Source organism: Miscanthus floridulus, chromosome 4 (assembly GCF_019320115.1).
Source record: "Miscanthus floridulus cultivar M001 chromosome 4, ASM1932011v1, whole genome shotgun sequence".
NCBI lineage: Eukaryota > Viridiplantae > Streptophyta > Magnoliopsida > Poales > Poaceae > Miscanthus > Miscanthus floridulus.
In genome coordinates, this window is record NC_089583.1 from 114,267,396 (window position 1) to 114,286,691 (window position 19,296).

General features: G+C 45.2%; 1 pseudogene; it reads left to right on the plus strand.

Moving 5' to 3' along the window:
* Positions 1–14,605: 14,605 nt before the first annotated feature.
* Positions 14,606–17,334, plus strand: LOC136552710 (L-type lectin-domain containing receptor kinase IX.1-like; annotated as a pseudogene).
* The last annotated feature ends 1,962 nt before the right edge of the window (positions 17,335–19,296 follow it).

The window sequence follows — 19,296 nt, forward strand, 5'->3', positions numbered from 1 at the left end:
GTTCTAAATAGATTCATCGTAGTAGTATCTAGTTCCACCATAACACAGCCATGCAGGCGCCCTGACGGTCAGACCCAGCCGCATTAACGCGAGCCGCTCGATCGTCGCTGTCGCGGCAGTTCATCAGAGCTGGCCCGGTCGCCGCCGCCGGGGAGGGGGTGCCGCGCCCCGGCACGATCTGCTCGCCGGGCTACCTAGCTCGTCCGTCCAGAGACTTGGAGGCATACGGTACGGGCGCGCACAACGCAGATCTGGATTCAGGACTCTGGAGCAGCCAGGGCCAGCCAGCCCAATCCAGATTCTCTGACTTTGTGAACAAAAGTCACAGATGACTTTCTTGCTACCGGATGCCATTCATTTAGAATCCAACGGTGGCTGCCCATCTCAGTTCTCTCACTGCAGGCCTGTCCAGCCCAAACGTGAAACCAGCCCAAGTAAAGCCCACTTCATGGACAGGGGAGACATGCAGTTTACAGAGTTTCAGTAAACAGTCATTTTAGTGCAGAACTAAAATAGGATTCACTTGAATATTTTTAACAGTTCCATGCTAATAAATAACTTCCATCAATAGTCACCACTACAGCATATAATTGTGTACAGTTAGCCAGAGAACTATCTAGGCTAAAAGAACCAAAATAATCTCCATTCATGCAATCCATTAGCACACAGGTGCTCAACAATCATCCCAAAAGACGGAAATGTTCCATATGTGATAGCAGCTACTAAATCAAAGATCTAAAAAAAGATCTTGAACGGCCGGGTCAGAGAATTCAGTACGACCCTGCAAAGGCAAATGAACAGTTAGAAAAGAGAAGAGAAATATTGAGAGGTTTGTGGCAAGTGAAGCACATGATTGTGTTGAAGAATCAGATCAAGCACTTCATAATTCCCTGTCACTCGATCTAATGTAATACCCATACGAACCGGACAACATGTTCTTGTTTCAGCTCGAGGATTTTTTTGTGACATGATCTCTCCTGTCTCGTGCTCGACAACCCTCCTTGGCGCACACATATCTACATGAAGTTACCCTTTTATCACATTTACTTTCATTTGTGTACCGTTTTCTGACCTCAAAACCTGCATGACCCCCATAATGTACCCAAAATGACCGAGCATCTTCCAAGTTTCTAAATTTCTGACCAATATAAGGTACCCAAATTGGAGTTGCATTCTCTCTGTATGAAAATAAATGCATGCTTATTATTGCTGCACATCTGGAAGTAAAAAAAGGGGATCAAATGTAAGCATATCTTACTTGTCGGGTTGCGCCATTGAATTTTAAGTAAACGTTAAGGGCTCAAAGAACACTGCACAAACAATGAACGTGTACGAGTGAATTTTCAGACTTATGAACAAATAATAGTGAGATAGGGAAGATTTTTTTTGCTACCCATGGAGAAGCAGTATCACAGCAAGGAAGAGGAAGATGAGACCCCGATCATCACCCAGTTTACAACTCGCCGGTAAGTGCGTCAGTCACCCTCCGCCAACCACAACACCATGCTCAGTCATGGCATGAGCCTGCGCCGCCTTCGCAGGACAACTTCGGACGACGACGACTCCGGCACAACCGACGCGACGAGTGGAAGAGACGCGAGCGAGAGCACAACCAGGCGCGACGACTGCGGCGGGGGCGACTACTGCAGCCAAGCGCGACGACTGTGGCGGGTGCGAGCACGACCTAGCGGCGGCGGCAACCAGGAAATTTCCGCGCCAAAAGCAGCCTCTGAGCCGTCGGCGTTTCTTAACCAGGAAATGGGCTCTTACTTGGGCTGTGTTATACGTGTGGGCTGAGCAGGCTGGCAAGGGGAGAGATCAGTGTCCACCAGCCGTTGATTCATGTATGGATGGCATCGGACATGTCTAAAGTCACCAGTGACTTCTGTTCACAAAGTCAGAGAATCTGGATCGCAGCCCGCCAGCCTCGGCCTTCGGGCTTCTGTGCTTGTGGCTGCACGGAGGCTACGCGCCATAATGTAATGGCTTCAATTAAGCATGCGGGCTGTGAGTGATTTGCGAAAACGCCCAATGGCTGTGAGACTGACTATGGGGGAAGGAAGGGAGCAGGGTGCAGGGAGCAGGGAGCAGGGAGCAGGGAGCAGGGAGCAGGATGAGATGGCGCGGGCAGTTCGCGGTGCGTGTCGTGGCATTTACGCCGCGTTTGACGAATTTGCGCTGTGCGGGGTGTGGTGGACGTTGAATGCCGTGGAAGGACGGCTCGCGTACGAGGGAGCAGCACGGAGATGGCTCCAGGTTTTTGCCCATCCTTCCGTGCACCGGGTACCAGTACCAGCGCTGCGCTGCGTGCCTGCGCAGCGGTCGAAACACGGGCGCCGCTAGCGCTAGGAAGACAGGCCCCGCACGAGGATACAACGTTTGGTCGCTTTTTCCTCGCCAATGTACTGTGATGTGGATTGTGGGCTGGATGAAAACTAGTACCGATAGCCCACTGGATCTTTGTCACCGATAGACCACTGGATCTGTGTTACGGGGGCTTGTTAAACATCGCCTCGACCACCCCCGTGGCTCGGCGCGTCAGGGCCTTCTGTTCTGATTGATTGTTGCCAATAGAGAGGGTTGGGGTGCTTAGAGGGTTGGATTAAAGAGCAGCGGCGGATCATGGTTAAACACATGTGGGGCCAAAGCTCATTAATTTTAGATCAATTAATACCATTGACATATATAGTTGTAAATTTTATAAGAGAATTTGGCAAAAGCTGTGGAGCCAGAGGAGAATTTTTATTTTTAATCCTTTTTTATTTAATATTTTAATAATAATCGCTCCATTTTTTTGCGGATTTGACCCTTTTGTTGCGCCACATGCATTGGTGCGGCAACATATGTCACGTTAGACGGCGTTTTCGACGTGGAAAACGCTGTCACGCCACTCCCGCTGGCGTGACAGTATTGTTCTGTCGCGCTACTGGGAGTGGCGTGACAAGATAAAACCTTTGAAAAATCATAACTCTTTGATACGACGCCGGATGAAGATGAAATTTATATGAAAATTGTAGCTCTCGATGAGATCTATAACTTTATAATTTTGATTTTTTTTATTTGAGGGCGTTAAGTGTGGCAGAACCGCCTAATCTAATATCTCCCAGGAGTACTTGTCTTCCATTATACACTAAGTACTTAAGAGAGGACACTAAACAACGCAGTTCCGTCGAGCACACCACAAGGAGAACTAGAAAATCCATATTTTTTCATCAGGATTATAAATGAGAGAATACAACTTACAACATCCTTAAGCCATTTCTTACATCACTTTATTATAGTAGCATAATATTACCTTAATTGATTATAACAGCGGAATATAACAATGTTATCAGAGTTATAGGAAAAGCAAAGATTAATTTAAAGATATGGTGGGACATTAACGTAGTGGACATTTATATATAAGAGATGCTAGCAGATTTTACATCTTTTCTTATCAAAACCTTTAGTGAGGGTTATAAATAAACACTACGGTCGTAGCATGAAGGAATCCTCTCTGAGCCCACCAGGAGATTTCCACACACAAGAGTCAGCTCTAAGTATCCTCCGATCACCTGCAACAGGGGGAATAAAACCCTGAGCACTCGATTATACTCAGCAAGACTTATCCGACAGGAGAAAAATAAAAGACTCCAAGGATATACAAGGCTTATTTAGCTTGTGGGTTATTACATATGCGGAAGCATTACTAAACGTGTGTCCTTATATTCAATTTTATTAGCAATCATCATTAATTCATTAACTAACCATTCTATGTAAGCACATATGCTACTTTCAAGCAGGTAGTAAACAATCAGAACCATTTTATCACCTTTCAAGTTCTAGTTCTTACTACGGTGCTATACCATAGCCAAGTCGTACCGTCTCACAGAAACGGTTATTCGTGAATCAATGTATCCCAGCTGGGTACCCCAAAATATACGTCCCGTTTGTACCCCAGGCATAAACAAGACCAACCCATTTCACTCCTATCACAGGATCCAGATCCCCGTCCAAACTTGGACTCCAAGCCCCACACTTGAGATCCTGTCTCAGTATGATGCTTAGACCTCCACCTTTTCTCGCCTCCAATCAGTTGGTTCGAAAAGAGCCAAAACCCACGACAAGAGCGTAACAAGCCTTCCCGCTGCCATAAGCAAGTATGTGCTCAGGATAATAAGTCTGTGACCTGACTACCATCCACAGCAATGGACGGTCCTCAATCGACATAGGCAGAACAAATGCAATTCGAGCCTCGCTCGAATGCCTAACCAAGTCCAGATCCAAACTACCATTCCGCCCGTTCTCCAATTATTCCCCATATATATTCCATGTGATAGTAATATAATAACAACAATAATATATTTCCTATCTCTCGCGAGTGATAGGTAATCACTCGATTTCTACATGATCTTGACCCACTAGTAGGACTTATAGGACAAGGATATATATATATATATATATATATATATATATATATATATATATATATATATATATATATATGCAAGTGGTTTTCATTCAACTCCTTAAAACTTAATGCACAAGCATAAAATAAAGTGCATCATAATAGAGGTTATGCACCGGGGCTTGCCTAGATCAGATATAAACAAAAGTTAGCATTCCATTATGATGACATGATCCCCAAGGCACCATCTTTTCTGCTACTCCAGATGACTCCACGATCCATCGTTGTTCCTATTATAATATACGTAGATGCAACACAGAACGTAATTAACCCCCGGCAACCACAACTCTAAGAACACGATTACGCCTCGCAAGCTAATGAGCTAGGTCTAACGACTAGCATACTAGGCTACGTATCCACGTTGTCAAGTAAGGCTTTGTTTTGGAAAAAAATTTAGTCCTACAATCTCAAGGTGTTTCGAAATTTTATTGATTAAATATATATTTTCAAACTAGGGCTTATTTAGCTACCTTAGCAAACTAATTATTATGGAGCTACAAAAATTACAGTGAGCACCTAATAATATTAGAAATTTACTGCGAACTTTTTAGAGCCAATACTATTACCAATTTATCACAACAATTTCTACAAGTTTATATCTTATAATATTAAGCATTTTAAATTAATTAGATAACTTCTGAAAATATTATAAAACTATATGAATAAAATATACTAATAGATAGATCATAATTTTAAAAATCTAACACAATTTTTGATCAACTACATAAATTTATATTGTATTTACAAGTTTACCTAAGAAACTAAATTAGAAAATACTTTAGAAAACAAAAAGGGCCGGTGGCAAGCATTCGGCCTAGTAGACCCGATGGCCCAGCGCGGGGCGTGGCACACACGCGAGACGGCCCACGGTGGGAGCCCACGCTGGCACTTTAGCAAATAAGCCCTCGGACTTTTCCCGAACCACAACTAGGTACTAATACTATTTCTTCCTTTCTCTGACGAATTCACTTAACCTCTGGATTTTTCCAAATTTCCCTGTACGCACCCTCAATCATCCCATGTATGGCGGCACAGCGAGCGGCGGCACTGGGCGTCCACACCGGCCACCAGAGGCTTGTGCAGACCCATTTTGTGAGGTCGGTCACCATCTACGCCTAAATACGTAAGGATGGTGAAGGGTCGTGATGGCGGACTAGAGGGGGGTGAATAGTCCTTTCTAAAATTAATCGTGTCGGCTAACTAAAACAAGTGCGGAATTATAACTATCGATCTAGCCAAGACTACACCCCTCTATCTATGTTATCTAGCACCTTCCAAAGATACTAATTAAGCAACAAAGGTGCCGGGCTAGCTAGAGCTCGCCTAACCAATTCTAGAAACAATGTCACACAAACCTATGCCACTAGTACTTTAAGCAACAAGAGAGCTCCTATACAAACTAGTAAGCAAAGACACAAAGCTATCTAAGCTTACTAGCAATGCTCAATAATAAAGCAACCAATACCAAATTAGGGAGCGCAATTACTTAGCTACACAAATTAAGCAATATGACTAACAAGTTTACACAAATCAAATTAGCCACGCAAGGGAGCTACTTCTATGCTACACAAGTAAGAAGGTAACTAGTGAGCTACACAAGCTTAACTAAATACAAGAGCAACTACACAAGCACAATATATATAAAAGTAATTATAAGCTTGTGTAACAAGGATGCAAACCAACGAGAAGAACAAGGTTGACACGGTGATTTTTCTCCCAAGGTTCACGTGCTTGCCAACACGCTAGTTCCCGTTGTATCGACCGCTCACTTGGTGGTTCGGCGGCTAATTGGCATCACCCGCCAAGCCCGCACGTCGAGCACCGTAAGAACCTACCCTAAAAGTGAGGGTAGCTCAATGACATGCTTTACTAAAGTTGCTCTTCACGGCTCCCGCGGGGCGAGCATAATGCCCCTCACAAAACTCTTTTCTAGAGCACCGCACAAGCTTCTTGCGGGCTTCAACGGAGACCACCACCAAGTCATCTAGGAGGTGGCAACCTCCAAGAGTAACAAGCACCACTGGCTTGCAACTCGATCATCTAGTGCCACTCGATGTAACCTCATGATGCAATCGCACTAGAATCGCTCTCACACACAATCGGATGATCACTATCAAGCATATGTGAGATGCAGGGCTCCCAAGCACTACTACACAAGCCACCAAGGCTCTAGTGTGCTCCGCTACCGGCCCAAGGCCGAGACCCCTTCTATTTATAGCTCCACGGGCTAAACTAGCCGTTACCCCTTTACTGGACAAAACTCGGGACGACCGGACGCTCCGGTCGTATCGACCGGACGCAGGACCTCAGCGTCCGTTCAACAGATGCTCGCCACATGTCGCCTCCATTCAACCTTAGTCACTTGATCTCAATGGTCAAGTGATGACCGGATGCAGCAGCTCAAAGTGACCGGACGCTGAACCCCAGCGTCCGGTCATTTCTAGTAAGGTACCAGTCGCGACCGGACACGTCCGGTCGGTCACGATCGGACGCAACGTCAGCGTCCGGTCCTTCTCCAACTTTTCTGTGTTGCCTACGTCACCGTATATTAGCTTGACCGGACGCACCCTGCTAGCGTCCGGTCACTTCCAGCGCTAGTGTCCGGTCGAAGACCGACGCCTGCACGCTCTCTACCGCCACTGACCGGACGCAGGACCCCAGCGTCCGGTCACCACGTGACCAGCGTCCGGTCCACTCTAAGAGACCCTATCTTTTCTGTATAGGGCGTCGGTGGCACTGTCGGAGTGTCCGCACTCTACGGGCGGACACTCCACCGATGGAGTTCCTAACCCTTCTCGCCTCCGTTTCATCACCGAGTTGATCCACATCAACTCCAACTTCATCTCCTTTATAAATGTGCCAACACCACCAAGTGTACACCATCATGTGTATGTGTGTTAGCATTTTCATAATCATTTCCCAAAGGATTAGCCACTCAACTTGCCACGCCACTCAATCCTAGCGACGATGCAAAGTTAGATCACTCGAGTGGCACTAGATGACTGATATGCAAATAAGTTTGCCCCTCTTGATAGTACGACCATCTATCCTAAACTCGATCATCAACTTCTCTATACACCTATGACCGGTAAAATGAAATGCCCTAGATTATACCTTTGCCTTACGCATTCCATTCCATCTCCTCCAATGTCGATACAACACATGCACCAACATGATCAACAATGATATGATCCACTTCATATCATCACGTGATCATATTGGTTCATCGATCTTCACCTCACTTGATTTTTACCGTTGCCTTCGTCCATCGGCGCCAAGTCTTGCTCAAGCTTCACCGTCACGCGGTCCATCGCTCCAAAGCCTCCGACTTGCCCTTCACACTTGCAACCGGTTCATCAAGCCAAGTCTTGTTTTGATCTTCTCCACCTTGATCACATGACTCAATGTCATGTCTCATGTGCAATGAGCTCCTTCATCATTATATGTGTGAGCTTTGCAACATCTCCAAACCATTTTCACCTTCACGGCATATATTGCTCACACACATGTACTTGTGGACTAATTACCTGTGTATCTCATATAAACATAATTAGTTCACCTAGGATTGTCACTCAATTACCAAAACCATACAAGGACCTTTTAGATGGGCAGCGGTTAGGGACTTAGAGACGCACTGACGCGTGCTGTAGCTGCAAGCGGCTATCCACGGTGGTGGTGTGCCTAGTTCTGACGAGCTAGAGCCGCCAGAGGACTAACGCGTGAGTGAGTGAGCATGAGAAGCTTACAATGAGCTTCCCCGTGGTGATGGTTCGGTCAGAGGTGGTCCGAACATGGCAGGCCACATGCGACTGAGTGGGGCGGTGACGCTCTGCGATGGACACCAGCGCATCACCCCACCAATGATGAGCACCCTGGGCAAAATAGTGTGAGCACTGGATAGAGGAAATCAAGGCGAACTCAGGGTTATGAGCAATTGAACTCTTACCGCTCCAACATGTCCTTACCCTCAATCCACATACTATGGCGACGCCCATGGTCGGCGATGAGCAAAACCTAAAATTGGCCATGGCCTAGACCACAGCTAGACCCGACGAGAGTGGGGCGTCTATGTAACTCTCCATATTACTCACCGGTACAAGGAATTGAGCTATGAGGGCTTGAGTTGGTGATTATGAAGGGGAGAGGAGAGCAGCACATTGCCATCGCCACGTCGCAGGGAGCGGCCCCGGCCGTGGTGACCCGACCAAGACCCGACAAGGCATGGCAGCACGAGGACACAACTGCACGAGCAAGGGCAAAGGTCGCATTGTTAAATGCTTAGGTGGAGCCTTTAGGGGGTGCCTGTGCGACCATGTGCACGCAACAGCGCTACCTCGCGACAGTGGCAAGTCACGCCATGGCGCCGAGAGCAGAGCTAGGGTAGGTGGGTTGAGTGGCGGAGGACGAGCGTCGTAGTAATCAAAACAACAAGAGGACAAGGTGTAGCCCTGCATGTGCGCTCGGACAGCGCCACGGTCAGTAGCATCCCTGCGCATGGTGAAGAGCGGCAGTGGCCATGCCTGGTCCAGCGGGCAGTCGACGCCACACGACTGGCCAGTGGGACAACGGTCACGGCCACAGGGTACGCTAGCCAACGCGCGGCGTAGCGCGTGGTAGCAGCGGTCGGCAACAGTGTAGGTAGCCCACGACGGTGCGACACCAAACACGGTGACCGCGTCCCCGGGCCTAAATGGCCGAACCACGTGCTTGCACGATTTTTGGAGCTCGCCAAACTTCAAACCTAGCTCCGTGGAGGTCCAACCAAAGTTACCAACCTAGGGCCGATACTATCACCTAACTAGCAAAGCAAACGCTGCTCCCAGAGAGCGACCAGAGAGGGAACTAGAAGGATGCTAACATGAGCTCATCGTGCTAAGCACTGCTTCGTGAACAGAGTGCCCATGACATAATCTAGCACACTCCAACGAAATTTGGGCAATTTTTACGAGAGCAACGTGACACCCAACACAACAACCACCTATACCATACCCAAGTACTCACTTTGATGCAATCAACAATATCAAAACATGCAGCTAGTGTTTAAATATTTTTGTTATGAGTTAAATGACAAAATAGCATTGTCTTACTACTTTTCCCATACTTAGAAAAGTTAAGGTTCAGTTCGAACTAACAGCCATTAACACTTTTGTTATAATTTTTAAAAGGCCTAAACCTTATTAATTTCAAGAGATAATTTCAACCAATAAGCATTTCACACAATAGTCCATACTTTATATTAACCCATAGGAGCAAAACATTTAAGCACTCTTTAATTATTTTGCTCAATATAATTCGCCAAAAATGACACTTTAACTACAATTTCGACTTCTTGCTGATTCAACAAAAAGTTTTATTTAAATTTTAGGATTCAATTTTTGAGCTCCCAAAACACTAGTTAACAATATTTATTTTTCAAAAGTTAAAGTTGCAATTCCATCTACTAAACTTGTACTTCAATTTTTATTTAAGTACTAAATACAAGTTATGTTTTATTTTTATTTATAGAAAAAAAATTTCGTGCCAAACAATTAAAACTACTTTTCCTATTTTTATGGTTAGGATTTTCATTAGCACATTTATGCACCCAATAAATTAACTTAGATATTTATTTGTTTTTTCTCAACCAGCAATATTTATTTGATTTTCATTAGCACATTTACGCGGTAAGTTTTAAACTCTTAAATCTAGTGAACTTGTTTTGCTAATCTCTTTTAGATCTTAATCTTGGTGCTAAGCAAGCTCATAACACCAGGGGTGTTATATTAAGGTCCTCAAAAAATAACATAAAATTTGAGCATAATAACCGCGTAAAAGTGCTTGTCGCCTTAGAAAAATTATATATTTTTTGTATGTTGTCAAATAAAGATACTTTTTATATAAAAATTGTAACTCTCAACGAGATCCACAACTTTGTAATTTTAAGTTTTTATATTTGAGATAGTTAAGATGCATGAAAAAATAATATAAATTTTAAGCAGCATAATAATCGGGTACTAGTGCTCGTCGCATTAGAAAAATAATATCGTTTTTATATGATGTCAAATGAATGTACATTTTATATCAAAGTTGCAGTCCTTAGTGAGATCTACAAGGTTTATAGTTTTGAGTTTTCATATTTGAGGTCGTTAACATACTCTAAAAACTAATATAAAGTTTTAGCAGCATATTAATCGTGTATCAAAGCTTATCTTTTTAGAAAAAATCGTATATTTCTTATTTGTTGTTGCATAAAAATACTTTTTAAATAAAAGTTGTACATCTCATTGAGAGCTCCAACTTTGATATAAAAAGTACCTTCATTTGATATGATACCAAAACAATATTATTTTTCTAATGCGAGAAGCGCTAGTAGACGATTATTATGCTACTGAAATTTATATTATTTTTTGGCATCTTAACGACTCCAAATATGAAAACTCAAAACTATAAGGTTATAGATCTCATTGAGAGATTCAACTTTGATGTAAAAAGTATTTTCATTTGACAGCATACGAAAAAAATATTATTTGTCTAATGCAACAAGCACCGGTACACGGTTATTATACTTCTAAAATTTTATATTATTTATTTGAGCATCTAACGTCCTCAAATGAAAAAACTCAAAACAACAAAGTTGTAGATCTCACCTAGAGCTACAATTTTTATATAAATTTCATCTTGATCCGATGTCGTATCTAAAAGTTATAATTTTTCAAAAATTTGGTCTTGTTATACCACTCTCGGTGGCGCGATAGAAAAATACTGTCACGTCAGCGGAAATGGCGTGACAGCGTTTTCCACGTCGGAAACGCCGTATAATGTGACGGATGTTGTTGCGCCAATGCATGTGGCACGTGACAACGTTATTTGGCGTGACCAAAAGAGTCAAATCCGCAAATTTTTTAGAGTGATTATTATTATAATGTTGAATAATAAAGGATTAAAAATTAAAAAAAATCTGGGCCAGATGGCCCCACAGCCAAAGCCTAGATCTACCGCTGTTAAAGAGCACGCATGAGGGTTGCATTAACGTATACCAGCGAAAAAGAAAAGAAAATATGCATGCACGGCTATTGCAATACGATAATGATTAGACCCAGGCGTCCTTCCGGGATCGACCCGCTTGTGCCGCTCGCCTACATCGTGCGCCGCACGCCTCCGCCCACTCTACCTCACTGTTTTTTTCCACCAAATCCATTGCGGCAAGAGATCCAATGGTGGTGGGGACTGTAGCTTCGGCTGTCGGGGCTATGGGGGCTACGTGTCCTTTGTAGAGTCTAGGATACCGACGGCCACACGAAGGGGCCCCTATGGGCCTTGTGGTAGACGGAGCCGATCTGGTCGATGGTGGTGTTGGTCGATGGTGGCGACGGCACAGCTGCCTCCGGTGAACTCCACACGCTGGCGAGCCTCCATTTCGTAAGCAACAAGTAGATATTATGCTTGAAAGCGTATGTTGCAAGCGTAGGTTTCAAGTTGTTGCAGATGTTTCAAAGGTTTGCAAGTTATTCATATGGATGTTGCAAAAGTAGATTGGGATGTTGCATATGTTGCAATGGTTGTGCATGTATGTTGCAAACGTCAATTTCAAATAGTTTCATCTGTTTTCGACATATGTTGTAAGAGTGTATATCTAGATGTTGCATGTGTTTCACACATATGTTACAAGTGTTTTATCTGGATGTTAAGTATGTTTGTAATGGTTTCAAGTGCTTTTCCATATGTTTTTGCAAGTGTCTCAGACGTATATTTTAAATGTTTTCACCCATATTCATAGTATGCAAGTGTTGCATCTGGATATTTTAAAAATAGATCGGGTATTAAATCTTTCCTCCTCGCCCTCTGCCAGCCTCACCTCGGTGTCTTCTCCTCGCTTTTCTACTTGCCTTGCATCCTTCTCAAACTACGGTGGGGGCACTGTGGTGGCCGGTGTATGAGGGTGCCGGGGATGGCTTCGCGGATGCAACTACGCGAGCGCACGTTCTCCCTTCTCTGTTTCGCGTGCAGGGCAGGGATACCGCTTCGTTGTTCTGTTACTACGAGCAGCCTGAGGTCGGACTCCTATTGGTGGGCCACGGCGCTGGCCCACGGTTTGTGGATTCGTTTAATAGTTGGCTCGTGGGAGGTGCGTCTGGACGCGTCCTAGGTGTCAGATGTCTGGGTGCTAGCATCTCCGTTGCAAATACTGCTTCACACACACAAAAACACTTAGTGATCTTAGCTGCCTTGGTTCGATATCTTCACCTTCCTTTCATCGGAGATCTTTTTTTTTGAAGCGGGTGAGCCACACCTCAAAGTCGAACCGCGCCGCCAAGGTCTTCTACCCCACCGCCGCCGTGGAGGTCTTCTACCCCGTCGCTGGAGAGGTCTGCCGCCGCCGCCGCCAGGTTTAATTTCCCTCTACCATGGCTCAGTTTATAGTGCCGCAGCTGTTATCCCTAGCCACAGCAGTCCATCACCAGTAGCCGTGCTATGCGTGCGCGGTCCGACCCGATGGGCTGCAGTTGGACCGAGCATGCCCATCTGGCCGATGTCCCTAGGCCGAAACTGGCCCATTTAACCTATCCCTTATCATTATGTTTTATTTTTCATTATAAATCTGAAAACTAGTAAATTCCGTATAAATAAAATCAATAAAAATCCAAAAATACCAAATCCATTTTTGGACTCCTCAATAATTGATCTATACAGTGAACTCGTAAAATAGTATGTTTATGTACAGATTGTCAGCTGTAAAAATAAATTAAATCTAGGGCTTAATGTGTTTAATTTATAGAAATAATTTCTGTTATCCAAATGATGTAAAAATTTTATGGTAGCTTATTCATGGTGTGTATGATCTGTGGTAAAAATTTCATGCCTATTCGATGCCAGATGACTGAGTTATTGTTTTCATGGTGAAATGCTTGTTTAATGCTTTTAATATAATCATCATGTATCACCAGCAGTGGATCCAAAGGAGCGGCGGATCCAGGGGGGGGGGGGGGGGGGGCTGGGGGGGCTCCAGCCCCCCCTAATTTCTTGATTTCAAGCATAATCACTTATAGCAAAAGCTTGATTTCACCATTAAATCTTCATGCAAATCAACATCTCCATTGTTTTAACCCCCCTTATCCCGCATCATGCATCCGCCACTGTGTATCACATGCATTTATTGCCAGTAAATCATGCGCCCCTGTATGCTTGTTGAATGAGTCGTTTAACCATGCTTATATATCTTCACTAAATCAGAATTATATATACCGCATTAGCTCGATGCATGGTAAGATATTAAGGTGTAAGGCAAGATCTGTAGCTAAAGAGTTTAGCCAAAATATGGAATTATGGTGAAAATTTTCGCCAGTTGCATATGGCCCCGTTCGCTGGTCTGAAACTTGGCTGAAACTGACTGAAAACACTGTTCTGGCTGAATTGTTGTGAGAGAAAAACACTGTTCCGGCTGAAAAAAGAAGCCGAACAAACTAAATATGGGGTAAGCCGAACAGGGCCGTAGATGAGCACGGGGAGAACAATGACCGATATCCTGTGCGGCTGACTCTGATTGGCCAAAATAAAAACTTCTATTTGACAGCGACAAAACAAAAACATGGGGGAGATTTTCTCAAAGGGAGGTAAAAGATTTGCCATGCGTTTTATTTGTGAGAACAAGAAAATAAAAACAAAAGACGACCTAGTCTTTTGACTGAAAACAAAAAATTGGAGAGAAATTTTCAAGGAATGGGATTGACAAATCAAAGCTATATAACCTTAGGCAACTTGAGGGACCGTCCAGCATGTCTTTTTCGCTAGTTAGAAACTGAGACTTTTCAGCCGGGTTATTAAATCGTATTAGAACCATTGGAACTACTACCTTTTTGTGGTTCAAAAGTAATCTGGTGAGCAGCTTGCGAGCGAAGGTGTTGATCGAGTCATCAAAAAGAAAAGGTTGCAGTCAGTGCAGTCGGTGTCAATACTAGTCGTTATTCATTCAGACAACCTAAAATAACATCAGAGTTATCAACTTACGTCGACGTCTAGTGTGGAGAGGTGAGGAACCGTGACCCAGGCCAAGGAAAGCAACGGAACAACCGTACCCCCTTGCTCATGCTCGTTGAGGAGTGCGACCAAATGATGCAGAGCACAGCAACAACGTGCCTGAATCAGAGCCACATGATCCAACTTGAGTACTTGACTGCCCCAGTCGTCTCGTCTGTCCTATATCAAAATAAGCCACCGCTGAAGAAACCTCCACCATATTTAGAACAGCTACTTCGTTACGATCAAAGGGGTGAATCATCAAACTACAGAAAGAATATCAGATATTACAATTCAATGTTCTCGTTCACTTCCATGGGCGGCCACATAGATCATGAGATAAATAGACAAGGTGGTGGACCTTACGTCTTTCGCTTGAAGCTTGGATTGAGACCTGTCCAATGGTTCTTCACCATCTTGCTAATAGCCACATGCTTCCACGCCAAACCATGCACATGTTCCAGCAGCTCCTACCAGGATCGGAGGGCAAGGTACATCTGGAACACTACTTTCCAGCAGATGAACCAGGGCCTTCTGTTCCACCGCGACAACGAATCGGTCACCTTACAACCAGGCAGCCTGGGCTACTACATGGGGAATTCCTCTCAGCTAGGGTTCAACTTGACAGATCCTGGCTGGTTTGTCATCCCTAAATGGTTTGATCCATGGAAAACGAGCCGTGGCGATGATAGGATCGACTTGCAGGAAGCATCCTTCAGCATCGTCTTCACGTTGAGCGTAGTAAGCACTCCCCTGTTATTTGACATCCTTCCCAGACTTGAACCCTCACCCACTGACGCTGGGGGTTTTAGACCCTTTAGCTATGAGCCTGTCAAGATAGAGGTATTGGACAGCACAACATTTCATTCTGGAAGAACTATCCGGGTTACAACTAAGTTTCAGCTACCCGAGGAAGACGACCCTAATCCAGCGAGATATAGCGTGTGCATCAATTACGACCATGATGCGCACAACCTCTCTGTCTACCTAGTCCATGATGCAGATGCAGGAACAGATGTGCCCGCCGCCACCATGCAGCTCGATGCCGGAGACACCCTGACTCCAGATGCCTTGCTCTTCGCCATTTCATCCTCCATGGGGCAGCTCTTGCAGCTACACACCTGGAACTTCACCATCGAGGTCCCGGTGACTGAACAGTCACAAGGGCCTAATACTGCCACCATAGTGTCTTCTGTTGTCGGATCAGCAGGTGCTACAGCCGCTATTGCTGCCGTTGTGTACTTCTACTTGAACTCCAAGTACAGGAGGTGGAAGAAAGACCTTGACAAGCTCGCCAAGACCATGCAGAGCCTCCCCGGTGTGCCTATGCAGGTTGACTTTGCTGACATAAAAAAGGCCACCAACAACTTCCACGAGACCATGAGGCTAGGCCAAGGCGGATTCGGCACAGTTTACAGGTGCAAACTTCCTGCGCCAAAGAAGGGAGAGCTCATAGAGGTTGCCGTCAAGAAGTTCACTCGGGCTGATAACCGGGGATATGAAGACTTCCTTGCCGAGGTTAGCATCATCAACCGCCTCCGCCACAAAAATATCGTTCCTCTCGTCGGTAAGCCTCCTTGTGCTATATATTCTTCAGTGTGATAATATGTTCTTGTTTTGTCAGCATGTCTGAAAAATGTAGCAATTAAAAAATCATCTAATGTTCTTTTTTTAATTTGCATGTAATTTACGTCGGCAAACATAATCAGGATGGTCTTACAATAAAGGAGAGCCCATTCTTATCTATGAGTACATGCCCAATGGTAGCCTTGGACCAACATCTGTTCCGTAGGAGCGGTGATGAGCAACGGCAAGCTACTTGTATGAGCCAATGGGGCACTCGCTACAACCTGGTCAAGGATATTGCGACCGGGCTACAGTACGTTCACCATGAGTATGAGCCTATGGTGCTCCACCGCGACATCAAGGCGAGCAACATCATGGTCGATTTCACCTTCCAAGGACGGCTTGGAGACTTTGGGCTCGCCTGCGTATTGGCCAATGGCAAGGACTCCTACACTGACTATGGCGCCCCTGGGACCCTTGGCTTCAGGGCACCAGAGTATGTGTACAACGGCAAGGCCACTAGGAAGACAGACATCTTTGCCTTTGGAGTGCTCGTCCTTGAGATTGTTACAGGAAAGAGGGCAGTTGGCAAAGATGTGCAGTTTGGACATGTTACAGACTGGGTCTGGAAACTTCATGCGGAGGGCAACCTACTTGCTGCTGTTGATGTTGTGCTCACCACCACCAGTGAGTTCGATGCCGATGAGGCCATACGGCTACTGCAGCTTGGCATGGCGTGCAGTAGCCCGAACCCATCTGATCGGCCAAGCATGGCGGATGCGGTGCAGATCATCAGCAAGTCAGTGCCGCCACCAGACATCCCTCTTTCCAAGCCACAGCTCGTGTGGCCACCAGAAGGGTGGGGGGACCCATCATCGACCTCCAATTATAGCACGTCGTCCACTAGTAACTTCAACACCACCTCGACATTCATGGTTGAGATGACGGTGGGCACAGAACACATCTCCTGAACATGAAGTCATGAACACGGTAGATTCACCGGTTATCCCAGAAGGAAGAAGATCTTAGCAGGAGCCCGTCTCTGTCTATCACTCTTGAACATGCCTTGATCCACAGCTGAGCTCTACTGACGAAACCACAATGCATGTGCATATGTGCTCCATTGTGTTGTACTGGTGTGCGACTTTTTTTCTAAATATATTTGTATTCTTTGTTGGTACCACAGTTAGTTCACTAGCTACTAATTAGTATGTAGATAGTAGTACAGTCATGGTTTGTAGCAATAATATGTTTAGTTAGTGAGAACAGAATAGGTTGGTACCATTGACGAGATATATATCAGATCACCTGGATGATCGCCAACCACAGTCCCTCTGTTTGCCGTGATCAATGACTCCAAGCCAAACATGATATGAAAGCCTTGACTGTGGCATTTCGTCGAGCACATGATTGGTTGGAAGTTCGGAACCGAGTCTGGACAAAAGAGGGCAAGGGGGAAAATGCTTAGAGAAGTGTTTACGAAGGCAGAGAGGCGGGAATCGGGAAAGTGCGGGCCGTGTGAAGTATGAGAGGGAGACCTGCCAATGGGATCGGAAGGTCCGGTCCCGCGAGAGCCGGTCAGCCAGGCGGCCCGGACCCAGGCCACCGGCGCCGGTCGCGGGGGAGGCAATGAGCTTCGTCCCCCGTCATCGTTCTCATCAAGGCCAGGCGGCCGCACCATCACGCGCGCCGGCGCCGGAGCCGGCGCCGCCGCAGCCAGAAGGTCCCATCGCGCGGCGGGGGCAGCGTTGATCTATCGCCGAAGGCGTTTTCCTCGCGCGCGTCCTTGCTACTGTGGTCATTTTTTTCTGGCCCAAGTCATCGTCGCTCGCCGACGCCATGAGGAACTACTGGCCCATGACGATTTGTATTCGTTTGTTCATTTTGTTTCTTTATTACTGATGCTAGATTTATTTCTCTTTTATTTTTTTTCGCATGGACAACGCTACGTTTTCCCTTTTCTTATTTATTTTGATATATAATTTTTTTTCATTTCTAAAGTACTTAGGTGTGTACCAATCATGTTAGAATTTTTACCGTGAATTTGGAATTGTTTCGAGCCTTAGAACAATTTTCTAGCCAAGCTGAACATTCTCCCCATTAAAAGAGAACATGTTTTCTTTTAAGACCGAATAGTTTTGTCCTTAAGTTGGTAATAAATTTTGTTTTAAATCTACAATATTTCTCATGTCTTTTATACTTTTCTCTCTTCCTGTTTCGAACATTATTACTTATTGTTTCTTTATATATATACGGCTTGTTCTTTTGTTATCATTCTTTGGTTCCCCAGCCGCGGAATTTGGAATTGTTTCGAGCCTTAAAGTTGGTAATAAACGAAATGAAAGCTATTTGTTTCTAATGCCATGACCATTTATTTTTCAAATATGGAGCATTTTCATGTGAACCTATAACATTTATTTTCATGTGAACCTATAACATTTCTTTTCACCACGGTCGCGGAGGAATGTTCGTCTTCATAGAACTCCGTTTCTTCGCAAGCTTCTGTTTCTACTAGAGGACGATTAAGGCCCCGTTTAGATTCAAAAAAATTTGAATTTTGGCTACTGTAGCACTTTTGTTTATATTTAACAATTAGTGTCTAATTATGGACTAATTAGGTTCAAAAGTTTCGTCTCGCAATTTCTCACTCAACTGTGCAATTAGTTTTTTTTCGTCTACATTTAGTACGGCATGCATGTGCCGCAAGATTCGATGTGATGGGTACTGCGCAAATTTTTTAAATCTAAACAGACCCTAAAAACAATATCTACATGTCGTTTTTCGATGGATGAATTTATGAGATGAGACACGGATCGGGGAGAAGAAGATACAACACGTACTGTGCAGTGCTCTGTACGTGGCATATGAAAGCACTGGAGCAAAGTGCAGAGAGAGGACAGGGGAGGCGACGCAATGGTGACGGACCACACAGTGCACAGAAGCTGCCACAAGCTATTAGTGCATTGCAGCTCTCACAGGCAGGGGTCATTGGCGGCGGCAGTGGTATATGGTAGCTTTCATTGCAGCTGCATCAATTCAGAGTGATCCGTTCGCCCGTCCATCGGCCAAAAGACTTGATTGCCAACCGCCAAGTACGAGAGCTCCTCCGCTCCTGCCCGCCCGAGTGCCTCTGTGCCTCGCCTCCCAAAGAGGCAGACGAGAGCAGCGGCACGGGCTGCGTCGGCGTCGCCCATCCTCCCTCCTGAGGCCATGCAGGCGCCCCCCAGACCCCAGCGGCATTAACGCGAGCCGCTCGATCTCGATCGTCGCTGTCGCGGCAGTTCATCAGA